Genomic DNA, 20,696 nt, shown 5'->3' with positions numbered 1-20,696 from the left:
CAGAATAACATCCACCTAGTGCCACCAACCTGCTAGGTATGCTGCATAAATTATTTCATCTAATATCTATAGGGACCTAGAAGATAGAAATTATTATTTATAAAGAATAATATTGATAAAGATAACTGAGAGAATTTAAGTAATTTGCTTAACATCACATAGCTAGAAAAATCATAAGCAAGCTAGCTTTCAAGCACAGGTCCATCTCTTTTCACACATGAATAAAAAACAAAATTAATTCTAACATGTTAGAAATCATTAAAGGAAAGTTCTAATGAAATTCTAAATAATTGAATCCTGAATACCTGCTTGTAAAATGATCTATCATTTTATATTATATGTGTGTAATATACATAAATATGAATGAATCAAATACTTAAAGAAATTCTAAAGAAGAAAAAGTATTTTAATATTTTACATGCATTTTAGCAATTTGAGGCAAGACCTTGTTTAGTAGATCTGATAGTCTAATACCTTTAGGTGAGATAACATACGTGGTATTCAGACACATATCCGAGAGGAATATGCTCCAAAACGTGACAGTATGTAGAAAGAATAAATACTTTATATCTTGATGTTTTCTAAATTAAAAAAAAAAAAAACTTGACTGGATCCTCCATTTTTTTAGTGTTAGCAGGAAATAAAATCTCAGTTATGCCTGGCGGCTACTGATACTTTTCCAGGATCATTTAAAAGTTCTGAGAGATTTACCTAGTCCAGAAAATTTGGGAAAAGGTTTCTAGTTTTCCATATATCTTGACGGCCACTGTAATCCTCACTGACCGTACCAGTGTGGCGCATTCTAGGGAAGCGACTCTACACTCACTTGGTCAAGCTCAGGCACAGTTATTTTCTACTCCCAGCTCACAAAGCTGTTCTTAGTGTAGATACCCCAGTGCATGACCTGAGTGCCAAATATGCACCTCCTAGAGCTCATTACGTAGCAGAAATCCTATCTCCTAATTATGACCAGGGTCGATTGCTTCTGCCGGTAGGGTAACTCCTTCCTGTGACTATTGATCTACCAGAATAGGGGCCCCAAACTGGTAGCAGCCATGGTTTTTTAGCTGGACTCCCACTGTATCCTCAGGTGGAAGCATTATTCCTCTGGAAAACAGGACTCTGGTTTTAGAGAGCCCACATTTTAGAGGACGGGAAGCACCAATTCCAAATGGGCTGTTGGGATTGAAGATGAGTAAGATGAACAGGGACTCCCCTAATTCCCCATCTTGGTTCATGGGCATATGCATTCTATTGAATGTGGATACTGTGCCATACAGTGGCCATTGGGTTCTGCATCCTGAAGGACATTTCCCTATCATTGCAGGGTATCTCCAAGCTGATGTCTCACCTACAACCCTAAGGGTCCATTTTATCATTCTCTCTGGCCAGCCACTTATGAATGGTTTTTTGTATGTAGTCCCTCAAGATGCCGTTTCCCCTAATCCCCCTATTCCCAGTATTCCCATCTTGCTCCTTCAGATCCCTGACCAACCAGTCAAGTAGTGAGGCACTGCCCATGAATCTTACAAAAAGTAACTGATCAAGTATACAGTTTGAAGCTCTGTGCATTGAGGGGATTTCCTCCATTTGTCTTTTAGGATTACCCCTTACTGAAGCTACAGTACAGCAGCAACTCACTTTTCAGCTTGGGCTTATATGTCAAGCAGACTCATTCTATGAACAAAGCTTGAGTTTTTTTCTTCCTCTGATAGGTGATCATAGGGAATCCTCTATGAGGCCATAGGTATGAGCTAAGGGAGAGACACAGACGTAAAAATGGTAGGTGACATGGGGGTCTGGACCACTTATTTGTGTAGCTAACTTGTACCCTCTAGACCTGCTCATGTGTAACCGGGAGCACTCAATTTGTCATGGACTCCAGTGTGAGAGTGTCATCGACTAAAAACATGCCCATTCTGATTTAACATTCCGAAATTAGAAAGCAATTACAAGTCTGTGTAGATCAGACTTGGGTCAGGCCTCTATTTATTATATAACCTCTATACACCCTTACTCTAATAGGTGGGTCATGATGGAGGTTTGGATCTTTGAGTACCCAACAATCTTCCATAGGATGGTTCTACAGGAAATTGGGTATTCTTCTTTATCCAGTTATATTTAATGAGCAAAGAACAGGAGGACCCTTTGGGGAAGGGCCAAGGAGTGTATTCAGCTTGTCCTCACCTGGTCCCTTTATGATTACAAGATAACTACTGTGGTTCCAGGCCTTAGATACAGATATGACAACGTCAGCATGTATGTCTTCATTTATATTAATAAAGGAACTGTCCTCAGAAGTCCCCAGCAGGCTTGCCTTCATGTTTCATTGGCCAAAATTGTGTCAAATGTCCTTACTTAAAAAAGTCATTGAAAGGGGTATGGGGTTTGCATGATGGCTTAGTCCAATCAACATTTATCCCTGGAGTTGGGGACAGGACTACTTTCCCTGGAATTTTAAGAGATGAAAAGAGAGAAAAAAAAAGAAACAAAGCATTTCATCAACTCGTCTAACTTTGTTCAAGTCTTCTCAAATATTATCCTTAAAACAAAACCACACATCACCAGCAGGTTATGTCAACATATGACCTGGGAGAAAACCACAAAACTTTTCTACCCTCTTATGCACCAGTACATGCTAGAATGCAGGCTAGTGGGTATTTTTGTGAAAAGAAAGAAAACATTTCAAAAATAAACCTGACCATTTTTTTTTTAATTTTATTTATTTATTTTTTCCCCCAAAGCCCCAGCGGATAGTTGTAGGTCATAGCTGCACATCCTTCTAGTTGCTGTATGTGGGACGCGGCCTCAGCGTGGCCGGAGAAGCGGTGCGTCGGTGCGCACCCGGGATCCGAACCCGGGCCGCCAGCAGTGGAGTGCGCGCACTTAACTGCTAAGCCACGGGGCTGGCCCTAAACCTGACCATTTTTAATGTTTGTTAATATGAAAACAAAATGATAATCTTTTATATGTATACTGGAAAGTTCATTGCAGTAAGCTTTGCTTAGGCTGTTTCCACCAAGTGAAGCAATTCAATTAAGAAAGTTAATTTATCTGAGTGGATCTGTTAGTATCATTGGACAGCAAAACAACAACACAAAGTGGTTGTGAATTGCTCAGCACGTACTATCATTAACTCCCTCTCCACATACACACATGCACAGACTCTATTGTAGGAAAGTAACTTCTCTATAGGATACTTACCTGACCTGAATGTGAGTTACTTTCACATGGACTTAGAAGATAAGGTAGAAGGACGCAACGATAAAACGGCTCAATATCCTTAATGCTGACTAGATGGCTGTGGAGCTGTCAGGCATCCTGAAGACGGCGTTGCTTTCAGCCTCCTTAAGGTGCAGAGGACTCTAGAGTTGTTATTATTAAGCTTAAGTCAGGTACTAAGTGCATGAATTTGTCAGACAAAAGACTGCCATTGGAGATTAAGGAATATTATATTTTAGAAATAATACGTTCTGCCTTTGTGAATAGCACAGAGTCTGATGACTGGGTCTTTGTAAACATTTTATAAAGACATAAATAAACCATTTTTGACTTGAAATTGCAACCATTTTGAAAAACCTGAAAGCTGTTTGAGAAAGGAAATGCCAAATTTATTGCAAGTCAGTACAAAAGGAAACACTTGTCTGTTGAATATGTTTCACAGAACTATATAGTTAGTAGTCTCCTAAGGTATAAAAGAATAGCCCAATGTTTTTGTATATTTTATTTTGATGGCTATCTTATCTGTGGAGCTAATAGAAAATCAAGTACGGCTTTGTGAAACAGAAAGGTTTTCAAACATTCTTCTACTGGATGACTGAAAATAAATAAATAAAAACAAAGTGATTTGGGAACTGTGGATAGTGGTTAGCTATTTTCCTTCTTGCTACAGGGTTTAAAAAACAACCTATGAATCCACATTTTTATAGATTTCATTTGCATTACACAAAAGTGATATATTATTATTAGACAAGCAAGTAAATTGTTACATGTCACACGTGGGGCAAGATTTTGCTTTTTCTCTTGTACAGATACATATCTTGAATAAAACCTGGCAACAAATTAGATGCTGGCCCCCAAGTATCTGCATTACTGCAGGCTACATCAAGAAAATGAAATCCTCCTAGGTTTGTGCCGTGGATCTTTATTCAGATGATTCTTTCTAGACTGATGCTTTGCTGAAGTGAGACTGGGATTGCTGTTCAAGCTTTATTCTTCTTGTTTTCTTTCATGAACTTTGGAACATGTGGCCTCTATGGCTTGAGAGGGAAGGATACTTTTCTCTGACTCTGTATCGTAACAGATTTTCTATGGAGATTTTTTCCTGATCAAAGAAGTTTAAACTGATTCTTCTTCGGGGCTAGTGTTCAACTCAGTTTCTATCATACTCTGTTTTTTTTCCCCCTGTGAGAAGAAAAGGAAGGACGGTGAGAAAAGGATCGTAAGCAGATTGGTTATCTTGAAAGATAAATGACCATCTCTGTGATTTGGGGGTAGGCTAATAGACCAATTAGCATCTACTGCCATGGGTCTTCTGAGTTAGAAGAACAGGAAAACGTGATGTGCGGTTACCTTACGCATCATTACTGTGGTACATTAGTAATAAAATCAGAATGAGATGGAGGGTCTCAATGGCGTTAAACCCCAAGACAAGAGGGAGAAAGAGTAAAGAACCAAAAGGTTAATTAAGGGAAAGCTGGCCTTCTTCTCAGCCTCTGGTCAACTCTCCTCACTCTCCCACCTCTGCCCTCCCCACTGCTACTCTACACTCTGCTGAAGTAAAGCCATCCATCATTTCTTGCATGTCTGCTTCCCAAATCTAGTCATAGATGACCGAGATATCCTCTTTTTGTGAGCGGCAGCACTGTTAGTCTAGAAGAGCAGATGGGCAGCTTGGTTTGAATGAAATGTCAAGCTGACTGTGGAGCTTGCCCCCACCACCTCTGCGAATGACTAGTCTTAGACACAGCTGCTACAGCTATTCATCTGAAGCTAGACCAGGATCTCTTCTCGATCTCAATTTTTGCAGTCAAATTTCAAGCACAGAAAGACAATGATAGAAAAGTTACTTTGACTTAAAGTTTACTTGGCATGAAGCTCTAAATTGATTCTCTATCTGCTTTATAGCTGCCTGTAAATACCTTCCCAGTAAAGTTCTTACAAGTCCTTAAACTCTACATCCAGCAACCATCATTCTTCACCACTAATTAACCCTGCTCTCCGATTTCTACATTTGTGCCAACTACACTATTATACTCCCCATTTCCTAAGTGAACTCTTGTGATATTATTTCTTCTTTCACTCCTTAAATGCATATTTTCCGAAAGCTTGGACCATAATCCTTTACAAGAACTCTTAGATTTATACCTTCCTCCCTATTCTCACTGTTAGTGCTGAGATGTAAGCTTCCAACTTGCAGGTACCAAACCCTTTTACCTGATCTTTGTCTCTTTTTGCTTTATCACATTTGTTCATAGAATAGGTGCAACATCTAATGTTTGATGAACTCAAACGCTGTGGGTTTCATTGTCTGGTTTTATAAGAGATTATATGGAGACAATGGGTGACTTAAGTAACACTATGTGCCCCGGTTTTCTTGTCTGTTACCTGAGGTTAATGATCTACCGCAGATAGTTACCATAAGGATTTTAAGGAGACTTATTTAAACTACTCATCACAAGACAAGCATTACACGTATTTGTTATTTTTGTTGTTGTGTGTTATCTGAAAAAAAAATTCCACTTTTGTGCTTATTAATTAAAAGTCCAGTAGTTTTCTGCCAACTATTGGATACAAATTCCTCGATGTGGTTGTACTGACCTTCTGTTATATCATCCTTCCTTGCCTAATTATTCTTTTTTTTTTTTCTCTTGAGGAAGATTAGCCCTGAGCTAACATCTATGCCAATCTTCCTCTATTTTGTATGTGGGTCGCCACCACAGCATGGCTGATGAGTGGTATAGGTCCACGCCCGGGATCCGAACCCACGAACCTGGGCCACTGAAATGGAGTGCACTGAACTTAACCGCTATCCCACAGGGCCAGCCCCTGCCTAATTATTCTTAATCTTTCCCCTCGGCTATGGGTAAACAAGCTGTAGTCTCTACTCTTCCCTAGAAACCCAGTATCCAATCGCAACTTTGTGAATGTTATCCTTTGTTTAGAAATTCAAACCCCTTCTTTCATAACTGGGCTTTGTCTCAACTACTTCACACAATATTCTTGGATGAATCCACGCCACAGTGATTTTTTATCACCCCACAACTTTTTTTTTGTAAACTAAGCATTCAACTTGTGCTCTGATCCCTTCTGCTGATTTAGGTATTTGTGATAGTATTGCTCTCTATAGTTTTTCCTTTTATGCAGGTCTTCTCAAATAGGTTATCAGTTCCCTAAGAGCAGGAACCATGCCTTCTGCCTTCTTTTGTAATTCCACAGTGCGTGGAATAGTGAAGTAGACAGTAAGAGACTAGTAAACACTTGTCTAATTTAGTTGACTAATGGTTTGGAAGTTTTCTATCTAGATTCCTTTGTATATACGAATATTCTTGGAAAAAGTCCAAGACAAAGGGAAAAAAATTTCAATTCACTTTGTCTTTAGCTCTTTAGAGCTTAAAATAGCTAATTAAAAATAAAATTCCCCACTTAAGAAATTGGTAAACTAGAGTACAGTTTTTGTTAAGACAAGAAGGTTTTAGAAGATTTTTTTTTTTTTGAGGAAGACTAGCCCTGAATTAACATCTAATGCCAATCCTTCTCTTTTTGCTGAGGAAGACTGGCCCTGGGCTAACATCGTTGCCCATCTTCCTCTACTTTACATGGGATTCTGCCTCACAGCATGGCTTGACAAGAGGTGCATCGGTGCGCGCCTGGGATCCGAACCCATGAACCCCGGGCTGCCAAAGCTGAGTGGGCGCACTTAAACACTGCACCATCGGGCAGGCCCCCAGAAGATATTTTTTAATCTGATGAGAGGACAATTTTCCTTCTTTCCCCTACAGTCCTCAACTTCTTGTTTGATCTACTCTTTTCTTCTTTAGCCAAACCTACAAAATTCTACACAATGAGGTCCCTTCCCAACTTCCAAGCCCATGCCACCCACTCTCCCTCTGATTTCCTGCAGCCAAGCTACACCACCCCCTTTCTGTTCCTCCAACACAACAGGCTCCTTGCAGCTGCTTGGGTCCATTGCATTTGCAGTTCTGTTTGCCTAGAATGCTCTTCATCTGACTCTTCTATCCACTGCTTCCTTACGTCCTTCCAGCTAAACTCAAGGTACCTCCTCAGGGATCACTTCTGTGACCACCTGTTCAAGGGAAGGTCTTGTCCTCTTCACATCACCCTCTGTCATATGACCCTGCTTATTTCCTTTATGGCACTGACTGCAGCCTGAAATCATCATGTCTACTTTTCTCCTTCTTGTTTGTTGCTGTCTTCCTTCACTGGAATGTATGCTCCACAATGACCGGGACCTCAGTCTCCATGTTTATTGTTGTATTTATAATACTTATAAGAGCACCTGACATACAGTGGGCGCTCACATAATAAATGAATGAATAATAAGCTTATAATAATAAATTTAAGCTGCAAAATATATGTATTATCTATTAAAGTATAAAATAAATATTCTTAAAAGGGATGTAGTGAGGTGGGGATATGAAATGCTGATCACTTACATGTTCTCCACAGAGAGAAAACGGGTCTGGAGTGAAGTTAGTCTCATATAATAACCCAATTACTTTGATACAGCAGGGTTTCATTTCTGCCCAGCTGTGAAAGGACTAATGGATCTTGGGTACACCTGTTTTTCTTCCATGCGTTTCCTGTCTATTGTATAGCAGATGAAACGAAGAGAATTATTTTAATAGCTGCTAATGTTTTCAAGCAAAAGTAAAACATGCCTTGCCCTCAGAGCTTGCCAGGGTTTCTGACTCACTCAGCCAGTTAGTGTAGAGCGGAAATAAAATTTACCTCTGCAATTTCTGCAGACTCTCATAGACGTGGAAACAAAACAATGTTTCAGTTTAGAGTTTAAGAGTTTATGCGATGATATTTAATATATAAATTATGGACTCACTAATCTTGGGAAACATGTATACTTCCTTTGCCCACTGTATATCATTATCCTTCTATTTACTGTTAATTATCACTATCCATGTTTATCTCCTGCTGTCAGCTCTCCAGTTCTCCCAGTATACAGATCTCAATCTCCAACAATAGTCTGATACTTATTCTTTTCTCCATGTCTTGACTGATGTTGTTTCCCTGGCCTAGATTACCAGTTTTATTTCAAGGTCTGGTCCAAGTGTTACATCTTCTATGAATTGTTCTCTTCTAATCTTAGTTGTTGTATTTTTCACTTGTGTCCTTATTCATTTGATGTCTAAAAGTTTTCTACTTAAATAAAAATCTCTATATGTTCTCTCTCTAATAAGAATTTAAGATTTTGTAGGGAAGATACAATCCATATATTTCTTTTTCAATCTCTATAGCTCCTAGCACTGTCTGAGCTCATCATGTGTGGGTGCTCAATAAATATTTGCTGAATTGATTTGGATTGTAAGAGGCCATGGAGAGAATAGAAAATAGAAATCTACAGTGTAGAGTAAAGCTCAACTAGGTCTGTGTTTCTAATCTTCTTGCACACTAAATCTTTGAAGAGAGCTTCAATGAAGTTATGAAACTAACTTGTCTTTCTTCTTGTAAAATCAGAAGTGTCAATAAGAAAGAAAAAAGGCAACAGCCTGAGATAGAAGAGAAAATTTTAGATATTAGATCAGTGAAATTAATTTCAGTAATTTGAATCTCTTTGCTAATTTTGCTCTCCATGGAGACATATACATACACAGTCCAGGAGACACCATAGAAGCTAAAGAGATATTTGGCAACAGCTCATGAAAGAAATATGGTCATATGGATTTAAGCAAAGAGCCAACGATGTCTCTTAGTCAGCAGTGTATATTTGAGAAACCCACTCTCCTGTGCTTCCCTCTGTCCTTGTTGTGTATTCTCAAAGAAGCCTGTGTTGATCCAGAGGATGAGAGGAAAAATTAGTCAACTACTGGTTCCTTTCAGTCTCATATGTGGAGAAACTTAGTCTCTCCTAACAATCAGGCAAGCTTTCTAAATCTCGATGATGAAAACTGTGCAACTAGTTGTTTCCCTGTCTTTCTCTTGGTGCACAGGAAGTTTTCATACCACCAGAGAACTTTTCCTGAGCTTAGGTTTTCTGGCATAATATTTTTATTTCTCCACATCTCATTTACCGAATTCAGTTTTTCACCTGACTTTTTTTAAAACATATTTTTAATTTCACGATTTCTCTAATTTTCAATTTCATAAAACTTTTTTGGAAGTAGGTGAGGCAAATAGTATTATTTTTCAAAGATCTTGACCTACCATTATAAGCGTATACCCAACTCAAGGTAATCAAAAATATGATGGAGGAGGTTTTTTCAGCAACATACTTTCCCCCCTTCCCTGCTCTGGACCGTGCAGTAAATGTTGCTATTCTCTGAGAATAAGTAATTGCAGGGGAGTATCATTGCTGCTCTGGCCTCCAGGAGAGGTAGGAAGTAACATCCTATTTCCCTGCAGCACCGTGAGGGCAAACCTCACCAAGTTAGTGGTGATTCCAACTGAAGGAGAAAAACAAATATATTAATACAATGCCAGTAAGAGAAATATATTTTTATTTCAGAGATGAGATAAAGGATATGTGTTTGTATGAACTGCCTGAATCGAGAGGCTTAACTGGGCAGGAGAGCAGCACACTTCTTTTAGGTCTCTTGACATGCAACCCTGGAAGAGCGGGGTTCGGAGACGAGAAGATACAGGAAGACTGATGAAATCCTCACAACTCATAAGCACCACCCATTGTGTCCTGTTGAATCAATCAAGAGAAACACAAACTTCATCTCTGTGAGTAGAATCATCTAACATTTTGTTTGCCCCATTCAGAATCCCTTCTTTCTGATCTAAGTCCAGTCAAATATGGATGAGTCTATTTCGGAAGAGAAAATACCATATTGAGTCTCTGGAGAGTTAGAAAACTCTATACTGGAATAAACATTTCGATAAGTATTATTATGCTGATAGAGCAGTACATTATACAATATAATGGAATATAAATGGTTTCAGGCCAGTAAATTTTCTTGATAACCCAAATTATCCTTATTCATTGCAGCTTTATGTTTTAATCATTTGCAATGGAAGTCATTCATTCTAAAGTGTATTATATAATGATTTTGTCGGGGGAAGAGGGAGAATCTCCCTCTGCCCTTTCCCTTAAGGTTCTTCTGGCTGGCCAAATAATCAACAAGACAGGTTAGCAGGAGAAAATAATACCAAGTTTAATAACATGTATACATGGGAGAAAGCAGGGACACTGCGTTTCTCAACACAATAGCAGAAATTCTCGTCTTAAATATCATTTTCAGCCAATGACAAAGGAGGATTTTGGGGGTGGGGGAGTCAATTACAGGAGATTACCACTAAAGCACAGTAAACAAGAGTAAGGTTTATTATACAGCCCCAAGGCCTCATCTTCCACATTGATAAGTTACTAGAAATGAGCTCACCCCCCCTCTCTTCTCCAAACAGAGAGGGAGATACCTTTACAAATGGAGATTTCCCTTATAAATGTAAATGATTGTCTGGCAACTCCTCGCAGGGCCATCCAAAGAATGTGGCCAGAGAGACAGGACTCCCGATAAGATGGGCTTGTTGGTGCCTTTTCTATTGTAACCTCTATCCTAAATTATCTTTTATAGCAGTCATGATAATAACCCCTTCCTAAAACAGATTTTTTTTGGTTTTAAATTTTTTAGGTAGTTTGGGAGGGGAAACTCAAATATTTTTCCTGAGCTCTCTGAGTCCTTATTGTCTTCAGCTCGAAATAATCCGCATACCAGAGTGGTGCTTCCTGGGGCAGCTTGCCCTGAGCACCATCAATTTATATAATGATTTACCTTTCTAAACAGAGCATAACGATCATTATATACTCATTTTATTAATGACCAAGAGTCATCAGAATGAAGAATAATTATTATTTGGTGCTATAATATAGAAGTATTATTTACAGTCTAAGTGAGCAGAACCATCTCAGTGACTCATTAGCTTAGTACAATGGGCACTCCATCTTCTCATGGCATGATGTGGGAGAACACCACACAACAAGTGAGAAGTTGAAAGGTTAAATGAATAAAGCCTGGAGTAAATATTGAGGTGCAGACAGCTTATAGATATACTTGCCTCATGAGACCAAAACTCAATATTACTCTGTTGTTTCAAAGTGCCTCTGAGGTAGCTTCACATTTCTCCTTAAAATTAAAGTGAATGGTTTGAAATGGGCATAACCGACAGGAGAACAACATTGCTCAAAGGAAGATGGCGCTAGCTTTTCCATTGTTTTCCATTTTTGATTCTGTCCAAATGCTGTATTCAGTGAAAATATTCTGCCCTTCTCAGAGATGCAGTCATCTCTCAGTTACTCCTGGAAGGCCCCTGTATCACTCATCAGGATCACTAACGTTGTTTTGGTTAAGTGTCTGTTGTGGGGATACTTCCTGTTGTTATTCAGCCCTGGTGAAGTTTGGGTGATAAACAGATAGTATCATCGTAGGTAACCAAAGCATCCTTTGAAGGAAAGGACATTGTTGTGCTGTCTATGTCCCTTAATCTGATTGTGGACTAACTCCCCTTCTCCCAATAGACATGAAAATTTTAAATAGTGATATACAGTGAGACTTGTTATGATGCTGTCCCAACAGATTTACTGCAGGATTCAAGCTATTATTTTAATTTTTCTGAAAGTTTTTCTGACCCAGTATATTTACCTAGCTGTTAATAACGTAGAATTCACATCTCACCACACTCATTCATAAAGGAAGGAGCACTGTCTCCTTTCCAGACTGCTCTGCTCTTTTCTTCTTTGTACCTCTGATCTGATTTACAAGGTCAAGACACTTCTGCAGAGCAAAGGTGCTCTCTCTTTGTACTTAATAGGAGATAATCTTAGGGAAACAAACAGAAGTAACAATTTGATCAGAGACAACTGTAACCTGACAAATAATAGCTCTTAGCTCTTCATCGCACTCCAACTTAGTCTTTGCTAAGTATATGGAATTTTGTACATTTCTCGTTTCCCCAAAAGGCTTACCTTCCTAATAGCATTGAAAAGTGGCTGTGCAGAGGAATGTTGTGTGGCACTAACTAGTAATAGCTTTTTCTCTGAACCCCAAGCCCTCTTAACTGAGAGACAGATAAAACCCCATCATCTAGTTCATTTTGTCTAATTCTTTCTTCCCGTTGCCTCTAGGAAAAAAAATTAGAAAATAGTTGGCAGCACATTAAGGACACAAGGCAGAGAAAAATGTAGGTTCCTGAAATGTTCAAGAGAGATGGAAATCACCTACTTTTGGGAACTGCCTAACAGAATTTAGCTGGTGCATTAGTTATCCAAATTACCTCTCGCTTTTATTGCACAGACAATATACAGCTGAATTGTTAAATGATGTGCACTTTTTTTATCCAAGAGCAAGATTGGACACTTAATCAGGTCAACAATTATTCACGCATTAGCACAGTCTTCTTCTTAAAGTGTAACGGTGACTCACTGGGTATATAGTCATTATTACTGATTAGCAGGAAATTATTTTTGCGCATCAGTGGTTCACGAGAAAACAGCTAAATTTATTATGCTGAGTTATTTAACAGTTGGGCCATGAGAGAACTCTGGTGTTACTGTTGTGATTAAGTCTTTCTATACATACCAGTAGATAACTATGGAAAAACTATACTGCAGAGTTACTGTTACAGTTGAATTTTGTTACTAACAGGTCCAAATTTCTGAAGTTTGATGCTCACCTTGGACATTCATAATGCCCTTCCACAATAAAGTTCTCTTATAAGTAAATTTATTTCATCAAAAAGGAAATGGGGAACAAAAAAGTAAACAATATAAAAAAAGAGTAGAAGATAAAATATAAACAGAGAATAAGGGTAAAAAAAGGAGAGAAAAAAGTGACCAAGATGGAAAAAATGGAATGAGAGACATACAATTTCACTTAGTTTGAATTGTTAATTGAATAATATTTGATGAAATATCTAGAATTCTCTTTGGTTTATGCAATTGATCTTTAATATTGAAAATGAGAGAATTGCAATTTCATTTCAATGATTTCTACAGAGAAAATATTCCAAGAAGAAAATTTGCAAAACCTTACTGGTGTTTGTCCTTTTGGGAGTGAGAAGATGCATTTCACAGATGATGTATTAACTTGATCTTGATCTTGATTGTGATCTTGCTCATCTCTACCACCTCCTATTCCACTAACTCAAAATAGGATTATTTTGAAAAAGAATCAAAATATTATATATTTTTATCTGTATATATATCAGCATATATTGCTAAAAGGAAAAGACTCCCTTTTAAACATAGCCACAATATTATCGTATCTAAAAAACATTAGAAATAATCCATTAATATTATCAAATATCAAGTCTGTGTTCAAATTTTCTCGATTATATAATAGCTTGTTTACAATTGTTTTGTTTAAATCAGTATCCAGATAAGGTCAAACATTGCATTTATTTTGATATGCCTCCTTAGCATCTTTTAACCTATAGGTACCCCTCCTAGTGCAGTCAGCAGCCACATGACGACATTTCAGTCAACGACAGACCACGTATAGGAGGACAGTCCCGTAAGATTAGTACCATATCGCCTGGGTGTGTAGCAGGCTGTACCATTGAGGTTTGTGTAGGTACACTCTATGATGCTCACACAACAATGACATTGCCTAGCGATGCATTTCTCGGAACGTATCCCTGTCGTTAAGTGATGTGCGGCCGTAATTTTTGTTCCTGCAATTTATTTGTCGAAAACCAGATTATTTGTATGTCTTGATTTGATTCAGGCTCCTAGCTTTTGGCAAAAACACTTTCCACGTGGTGTGGTAGTTTCCATCAGGAGGCACATAATATCTGGTTGGTTGTCTCTCTGAGGTTACAGTCGAGAATTTGTTGACTTGAGTATTTGTTTTACGTGAGAAAGACCTGTTAAATGCTTGCTTGCTTCCCTTTATTAACCACTTTCTAAATAATGAATTAGTTATCTACCATCATCCAAAGTGACTAATGTATTTTTAAATGTCATTTTGAACTTGTGGATTTTAACATATTTGTCATCAATCCATATTGCAGTTTTAATTTTTATTGCTACACAAATTGTCCATTTTTGTCATGAAGAGGCTTTTTAAGTTTGCTGTTCCTCCGTTCTTTGGATATGACCCCAGAGTCTTTGATGGGTTCCTTGCTATCAGGTATGACCTGACGACCAGGATCATCTTCAACATCTCCTTTTCCAAATCTGGAGTTAGCCATTGCTTCAATGATTGCTTTTAGTGGGAAATGGTATTTTGAGAATAAAAAAAAATAAAAGCTAGGGTTTATTTTTTTGTTGGTTTGTTTTAACCAATGGTTGCATATTGTTTCTAGGACTTTTTCTCTTTTCAGTAGACAAGCTTATGAATATCATTTTTTTAAGAGAAAGCAAACCATGAGTTTATAATGACTTTTCCAATTCTAATTTATCGTTATAGAGTTCTAATTAACTCCATTATTTCATAATTACATATTTGCTTTTTCATATATTTAACATTTATAAATAGTTGCTTTAACCAATAGTATATAGTTTGTTTTTTTCTCCGGTTCTTTTTGTCTTCAACATAAACTCCAACCAGGAAGAGCAGGCAAATCACTTTTTTTAGTCATTTGAAATTATTTTCTGTGTTAGGTAAGACAGCAGCTAAATATATGGTAAGTTTGATTTTGCTTCTGAATTTTGAGGATAGAGTTTTTTTCATTTTAATATAATTATTTCTTATAATTATAAAATATTTGTTGGTTCAAAACACATCTACAAAGCAAGTATACTCAGAGAAGTCTAACCTTTATCCTTGCTCCCCCAACCATGTTCCTCTCTCCTTCAAAGAAAAACATTTACTGACTTTATGGTTTATCCTCTTGTTCTCTTTTGAAACCAAACAAATACATATTCATATGACCTGTTAGATAAATGTTAGCATGACTTTCTTTTTTCACTTAATATTAAATCCTGGAAGTTACTCCACAGCTGTCTATGGAGCTATCTTATTTTCCTTTGAACAGTTACATTATATTCCATTGTGTGGATTTTAAGTTTATTCAACCAGCTCCCTACTGATGAACATGTGTTTACTTCCAATCTTTAGCTATTACAAATTGTGCTTTAATGAATAATCTTGTGCATAATTTCACCCATATTCTCACCATCGTATTTTTGGGATAGATTCTTAGAAGTGAGATTTCTGGGTCAAAGAATGAATGCATATGTAATTTTGATATATATTGGCAAATTCTTTCCCACCATTTTGCATTCTCACCTATAATGTGTGAAAGTGCTTGTTTCCCCACAGTTTCACCAACAAAGTATATTATCAACCTTTCGGAATTTTACTATACTGATAAGCAAAATAATGGTGTCTCAACATAGTTTAATTTGCATTTATCTTATTAAGATGTTAATTTTTCATGTTTAATTGGTTTTGTGTTTATTATTCTGTGAGCTATATGATATGTCTCAAGGCTATTTTTATGTACAGTTGTTGGCTTTTTGTTTTCTCTCTTTTTTAAAAAACATTTTTAATGTATTAGGAATTATGACAGGTTGCAAAAAACTCACTCCTTCACTCCTTCCTGTGTCCATTCCCTTCACAATGTTCTTTTTCAGCCCTGCCGTTAAAAATTTGGAGTCCATTTCGTGCTCATTTTGTACCAAAGTTAGGCTTGGGTCTTGTTTTGGCCAACAGAACATAGCAGAAATGACCTTGTACCTCTTCCAAACTTAGGCCTCTAGAGACTTGCATGCTTCTCTCAGTTTCTTGGAACCCTGCCTAGCTGCCATGTGAGCCAGTCGGGGTTACCCTGCCGGAGGATGAGAGTCCACGTGGAGCAGAGATGAGCCATCACTGCTAAAGTCAACTTAGACCTGGCAACATATGAGTCAGCCGGCAGAAACCAGAAGAACCAAAGACCCAGTAGAAAATTCTGACCTTAGGGTCATGAGCGAAATAAACTATTTTTGTCTTAAACTTCTAAATTTTGGGATGTTTTGTCACGTAGCACAAGCTCACGCAAGGATAGCACCTCTTTTTCCATGATGTATTGCAAACACTTTCCTCAGTTTGTACATTGTCTTTATAAATGGCTAAACAATCTGGGTGTTTTTCTTTGCATTTCTACCTTATTTTAACTTTCTTTTTTTACTTTTATTTATCCTTTCCAGTTGTTTTTCCCACAGGCAAATACGGTTTTAAACAGTAGCAGCACAGGGAATCTATGATTTTATATTCTTCCTTTTTAATTTAACTATATATCATAAACCTTTTCCTATGTTTCTATATTGTGCTTATAATTACAAATTTTAATTACAAATGCTTTTATGCCCTTAAGTGTACCATAATTTATAAAACCTTTCTTTTCTTGTTGGACATTTATTTTCTGTTTGTTGCTATTATAGATAATGCTATAATGAGCAGCATTTTGCTTTATTGAATTGTTTCCTTATGATAAATTGCCATAAATGGAATTACTGAGTCAAAACATATAAAAATCTTTATAATTTTGGCTATATTTTGACATATAGTTTTTCAAATAATGTAATGTAATGCCACCAACAGTAAGTATTGTACTCTTTCTAGTTACAGATTTTTATTTTTTACGGATCGTGTGTCCTTTTTCTCAAAGTATTCTTGGAAATGGTTTAAAAATCAAAAAGTAATAATGTAAGGTGTAAAACCGCAGTCTCTTGTCCATCCCTCCCCACAACACTTCCTCACTCCCCCCACGGAGGCCACCTTCGAGCCTTTTAGCCATTTTCTCTGGTGTTCAGCTAGGTTCCAAAATAACTTATTTTTAATATCTTCTTCAGTTTCAGATGTTGTGTCTTGACTTCCCACTGTGGAAATGGAAGATGTAGTTCTCTTAAACCCTCTCATACACGTTTCCTCTTCCCATCAAACAAACCCAGTTTTTAATATTTAAGTTGAATCTTTATTCAGATTTTTAATTATCATGGCTATGTATATATACTGTTTAATTCAGAGCCAAGTTGAGCATTATTATCAAATTTCCTTTCTTGTACAACTCTTTTGTTTGTATTTTGTGGAGTTAATTGCCCTTTATTATTGTTGTTATTTAGTTTTCTTATAATCTCTGCCTAAATATTCCCGTAATCCTCAACACTTCTAAGTCCCATTTCCCACTAAATCAAAGTTGTCAAATAATCTATTCTATTTTTTGGAATAGCAATTTTGGAAAGTTCTTCCCAGAACTTTAATTCTTTCCCCGCCTGCTTCAGTCTGCCTGGCTGTTCTCTTGGCCCGATGCACATCTGTCATCCTCACACTTCTTGTTCTCCGGGAAATTCTGTTCACCTCTCTCCTACGCGCTCTAGATCCACTATTTCACAGATTACATTTAAAAAAAAGGACATTTGTTGTTTGTTTGGTATGCCCAGCATCTGAAGCCTTGCTGTGATTGGGAAATCTTCTCTCAGTGGACATTGCAGGAAAGTCAAGAGTGATTTACTGCACAGCAGCTGAAACTGCTGGATTCTCATTTTCCCTGAGACCCTTTCATTCAGGACACAAACTGCAAAACGTTTGACTTGAACTTGGCTCATGACGCATCAAGGAAGGACAGGGAGGCTCTCTCTGGTGGTAGGAAATAACACTGTTTGTCAGGTGGGGTTCTTGGTGTACGCAGGGGCAGCTCCAGGCCCCCAGCCAATACTTGCAGGGGCCTCTTGTAGTTAACTGCCCTCTCCATCTCATGATGTTCTCACGGCCTGCTTAAAACTGCTACGAAGCCAACCTTCACCATCTGGACCCCGGCCAGAAACCCTAGCTCTGCAATAACGTGATTGGCCGGAATCAGTGTTTTTCTCACCTCGCTTCCCGCCGAGTGTCTGGAGCCGTGTGCATCTACACTGTAATCTCTGAGGTGTCCACAGGCAAGATCCCCAGTGGTTTTGTGCCCAAAATAAAAAGGCCTCAGTGACCTGTTTTTTTATTTTTTATTTTTTTTGCATCCAAAATCTTTTTAAGAACAAGGCAGGATCTGGAGTTAGTTTTTGTAACCACAGTGAGCCCCTCCGCCTCTGGCGCGCTCAGACTTCCAGCCCTGGGAGCGCAGCGGGGTGTAGCGCGCCTGTGCGGTTCCCGGGCCTGGCCGAAATGCCTCTACACCTCTCGGCCCTTGTGAAGACCGGAGAGCAGGACGGTGCCACAGCGCCGGGGGGAGTCCAGGGCCAGCTGGTCAAAGGTGAGCATCTAGCTCCGGTCCCTGAGGATGCGGTTCTGGCGCGGCTGCTCACGCGCAGCGCGCACACCGGTCGTTTGGGCACCTTCTGGTCACACACGTCGTCCGTTCTAGTCCCTACAAGCGCAGCTGTTTTGTCTTCCGGGCCAGGAGGCTTCATCTTCCGGATCATCAGCCAACGGGGATAGAAGATGCCATTTGGTAGGACTCGTGAACTTCTTCAGGACAGCTTGGTTGAAGGTGCAGCTGGCTCCCCTGGCGAGACACCTGCACTGCCTGACCAGCGGCCTTCAGTAGATGTCCTGCTCTTAGGCTCTTGCGCCAAACCTTTGGGTCCTTGTCGTGGAGGACTCCCATGATGGTCCCATCCCCCCTCCCCACCCCCACCACAGCTCAAGAGATGTAAAATGTCACATCTCTTCAGTGACAGTGCTGTGGCATGCCTTGTTTTTCTAGCCCTTCCAATGATTCTATAAATTATCCGCATCTTCCAGACAAACTTCATCTAGGTCATCATCCAGGGTCCTCTTTTGTTGTTTGGAACTAGGAACTGTGATTGATATAGAGCTGGAAGATATGTCGCGCCTTCCTAACGTATGTACTCCCTTGTTTTGATGGAGAACATTCTCCAGCAGTTTCAGGGAAATATATGGAGGGAGAAATTTTTTGAGAGTATGTGTACTGGAATTATTTTTTTCTGTTTTCACAGTTGATAGACAGCTTGAACTTAAATTTTTAAGTAGCAAATAATGCCTCAGCATTTAAAAAGCATTTTTTCATTTGTTTCCCCTTTCAGCATTGCTGTGGAGAAGGCTTATGGTACTGTATGCACAGTCCTTAGTGTGTTAGTTTTCTCTCTCTGGAAAATTTTAGGATCCTCCTTTATTCCTTAGGAGATGAAATTTTGCAGTGACGGACTTTGGTCTGAGTTGTTTTTCTTTATTTCCATTTATTTCTGTTGGATACTTTATGCTCTCTTCAATGTGGAGATCCATGTCTATCAGTTAAATTAGGGGAATTTTCCTTGTTTTATTTCTTTGATAATTTTTTCCCTCCCATTTTCTCTGCTTGCTTTCTCTGAAACTCCTATAATATAAATGCTGGCCTTCCCGAATCAATCTTTTTTCTTTTCTTCCTATGTTTTCTGTCCTATTTTTCTTTGCTTTGTTTTATTTTCTGGGAGATAGCCTCAACTTTATTTTCTAATCTTTCTCTTATTTTTAGTTTGTGCTATAATATCTTAGTTTTCTAAGAACTTTTTTTTGTTATCTGAAATGGTCTTTTTTTTTTTATTTTTTTGGTAGCATTCTGATTTGGGGCCATAGTTATAATATTTCTTTTATTTCTTTAAGGACAATAAAATATTCTTTAAAAATTTATTTTGCATCTTAAATTGCTTTGGTTTCTTTCTTTTTCTGCATGTTTTCATTTTCATGTTTTATATTAGAGACTTTCCACAACTGGCTGGTGGCGCTTGGCCTCATGTTTATATTAGGAGTGGGGCACTAAGATTTCATCGGAGCTCTGCTTTCTTGGTAGGGGCTGGTTTACTGATGGATTTTCTCCATGGGGGAACTCAGGCCCTTGTTGTGCGAGGATCTCCTATTGTCAGTATGGGTGGGATTTTTTTCTTTTGATCTGGTTTTTCCTTCCATTTCCTGGTTGGGGCATTTATACTTGGATGCTGGTAGTCTAGGCACCAGGAGGGGGCAGGGGATGGTGCACTCAGTGTTCAGTAAGTGAGTTACCTCTTAAATCCCATTTTTGGTACCTTACTTACCTCTTACCCTCACCTGTGCCTTGTATCCTTAGATGAGATCCTCTACTGTTCGACTCTTCCAGAGAATAACCTTTTATCTTAAGCACAGGTAGGAGAGAGAGAATTATTTGGCTGGTTGGGATATAGCAGCTCTTTTTAAAGACTCAGCCACTTACCTTGCTTTCTGTTCCGCCTTCATCTTCATCAAAGAAACGGATCCCTCCAATTCCTCAGGCCCCTGTGGTGTGAAACTGCTAGATTCTTGTTGTTTCCCCCCTCTTCTCCTCTCACACACACATCTTCTCCATTCAGGTCTCCTAAATCAGTAATAACTGCCTACTTGGCTTCCAGTTTCCAAAACTTATCTCTATTCTACATTGCTCTAGTTTTCTTTGATTTTGTAAGTCTATCCTTTTTAATTTAAACACACCATTTTTTCATGTGTTTTAGATGGAGCAGAAATAAACCCGTGTGTTAAATTCACAACGCTTAACCAGAACATTCTAAGTACAGTTCTTTAATAAGTAAAAATCAGGTGCTAAGGAATCCTGCCATGGACAGATTGGGTACTAAA

General features: G+C 38.4%; 1 pseudogene; it reads right to left on the bottom strand.

Annotated features, from left to right (window-relative positions):
* Positions 1-17,708: 17,708 nt before the first annotated feature.
* Positions 17,709-20,321, bottom strand: LOC131415061 (large ribosomal subunit protein eL18-like; annotated as a pseudogene).
* Positions 20,322-20,696: the final 375 nt, after the last annotated feature.

The sequence above is a fragment of the Diceros bicornis genome, chromosome 15 (genome assembly GCF_020826845.1).
Source record: "Diceros bicornis minor isolate mBicDic1 chromosome 15, mDicBic1.mat.cur, whole genome shotgun sequence".
Classification (NCBI taxonomy): domain Eukaryota; kingdom Metazoa; phylum Chordata; class Mammalia; order Perissodactyla; family Rhinocerotidae; genus Diceros; species Diceros bicornis.
Note: the sequence above shows the minus strand (reverse complement) of the source record. Positions and strands in the feature narration are given on the sequence as shown.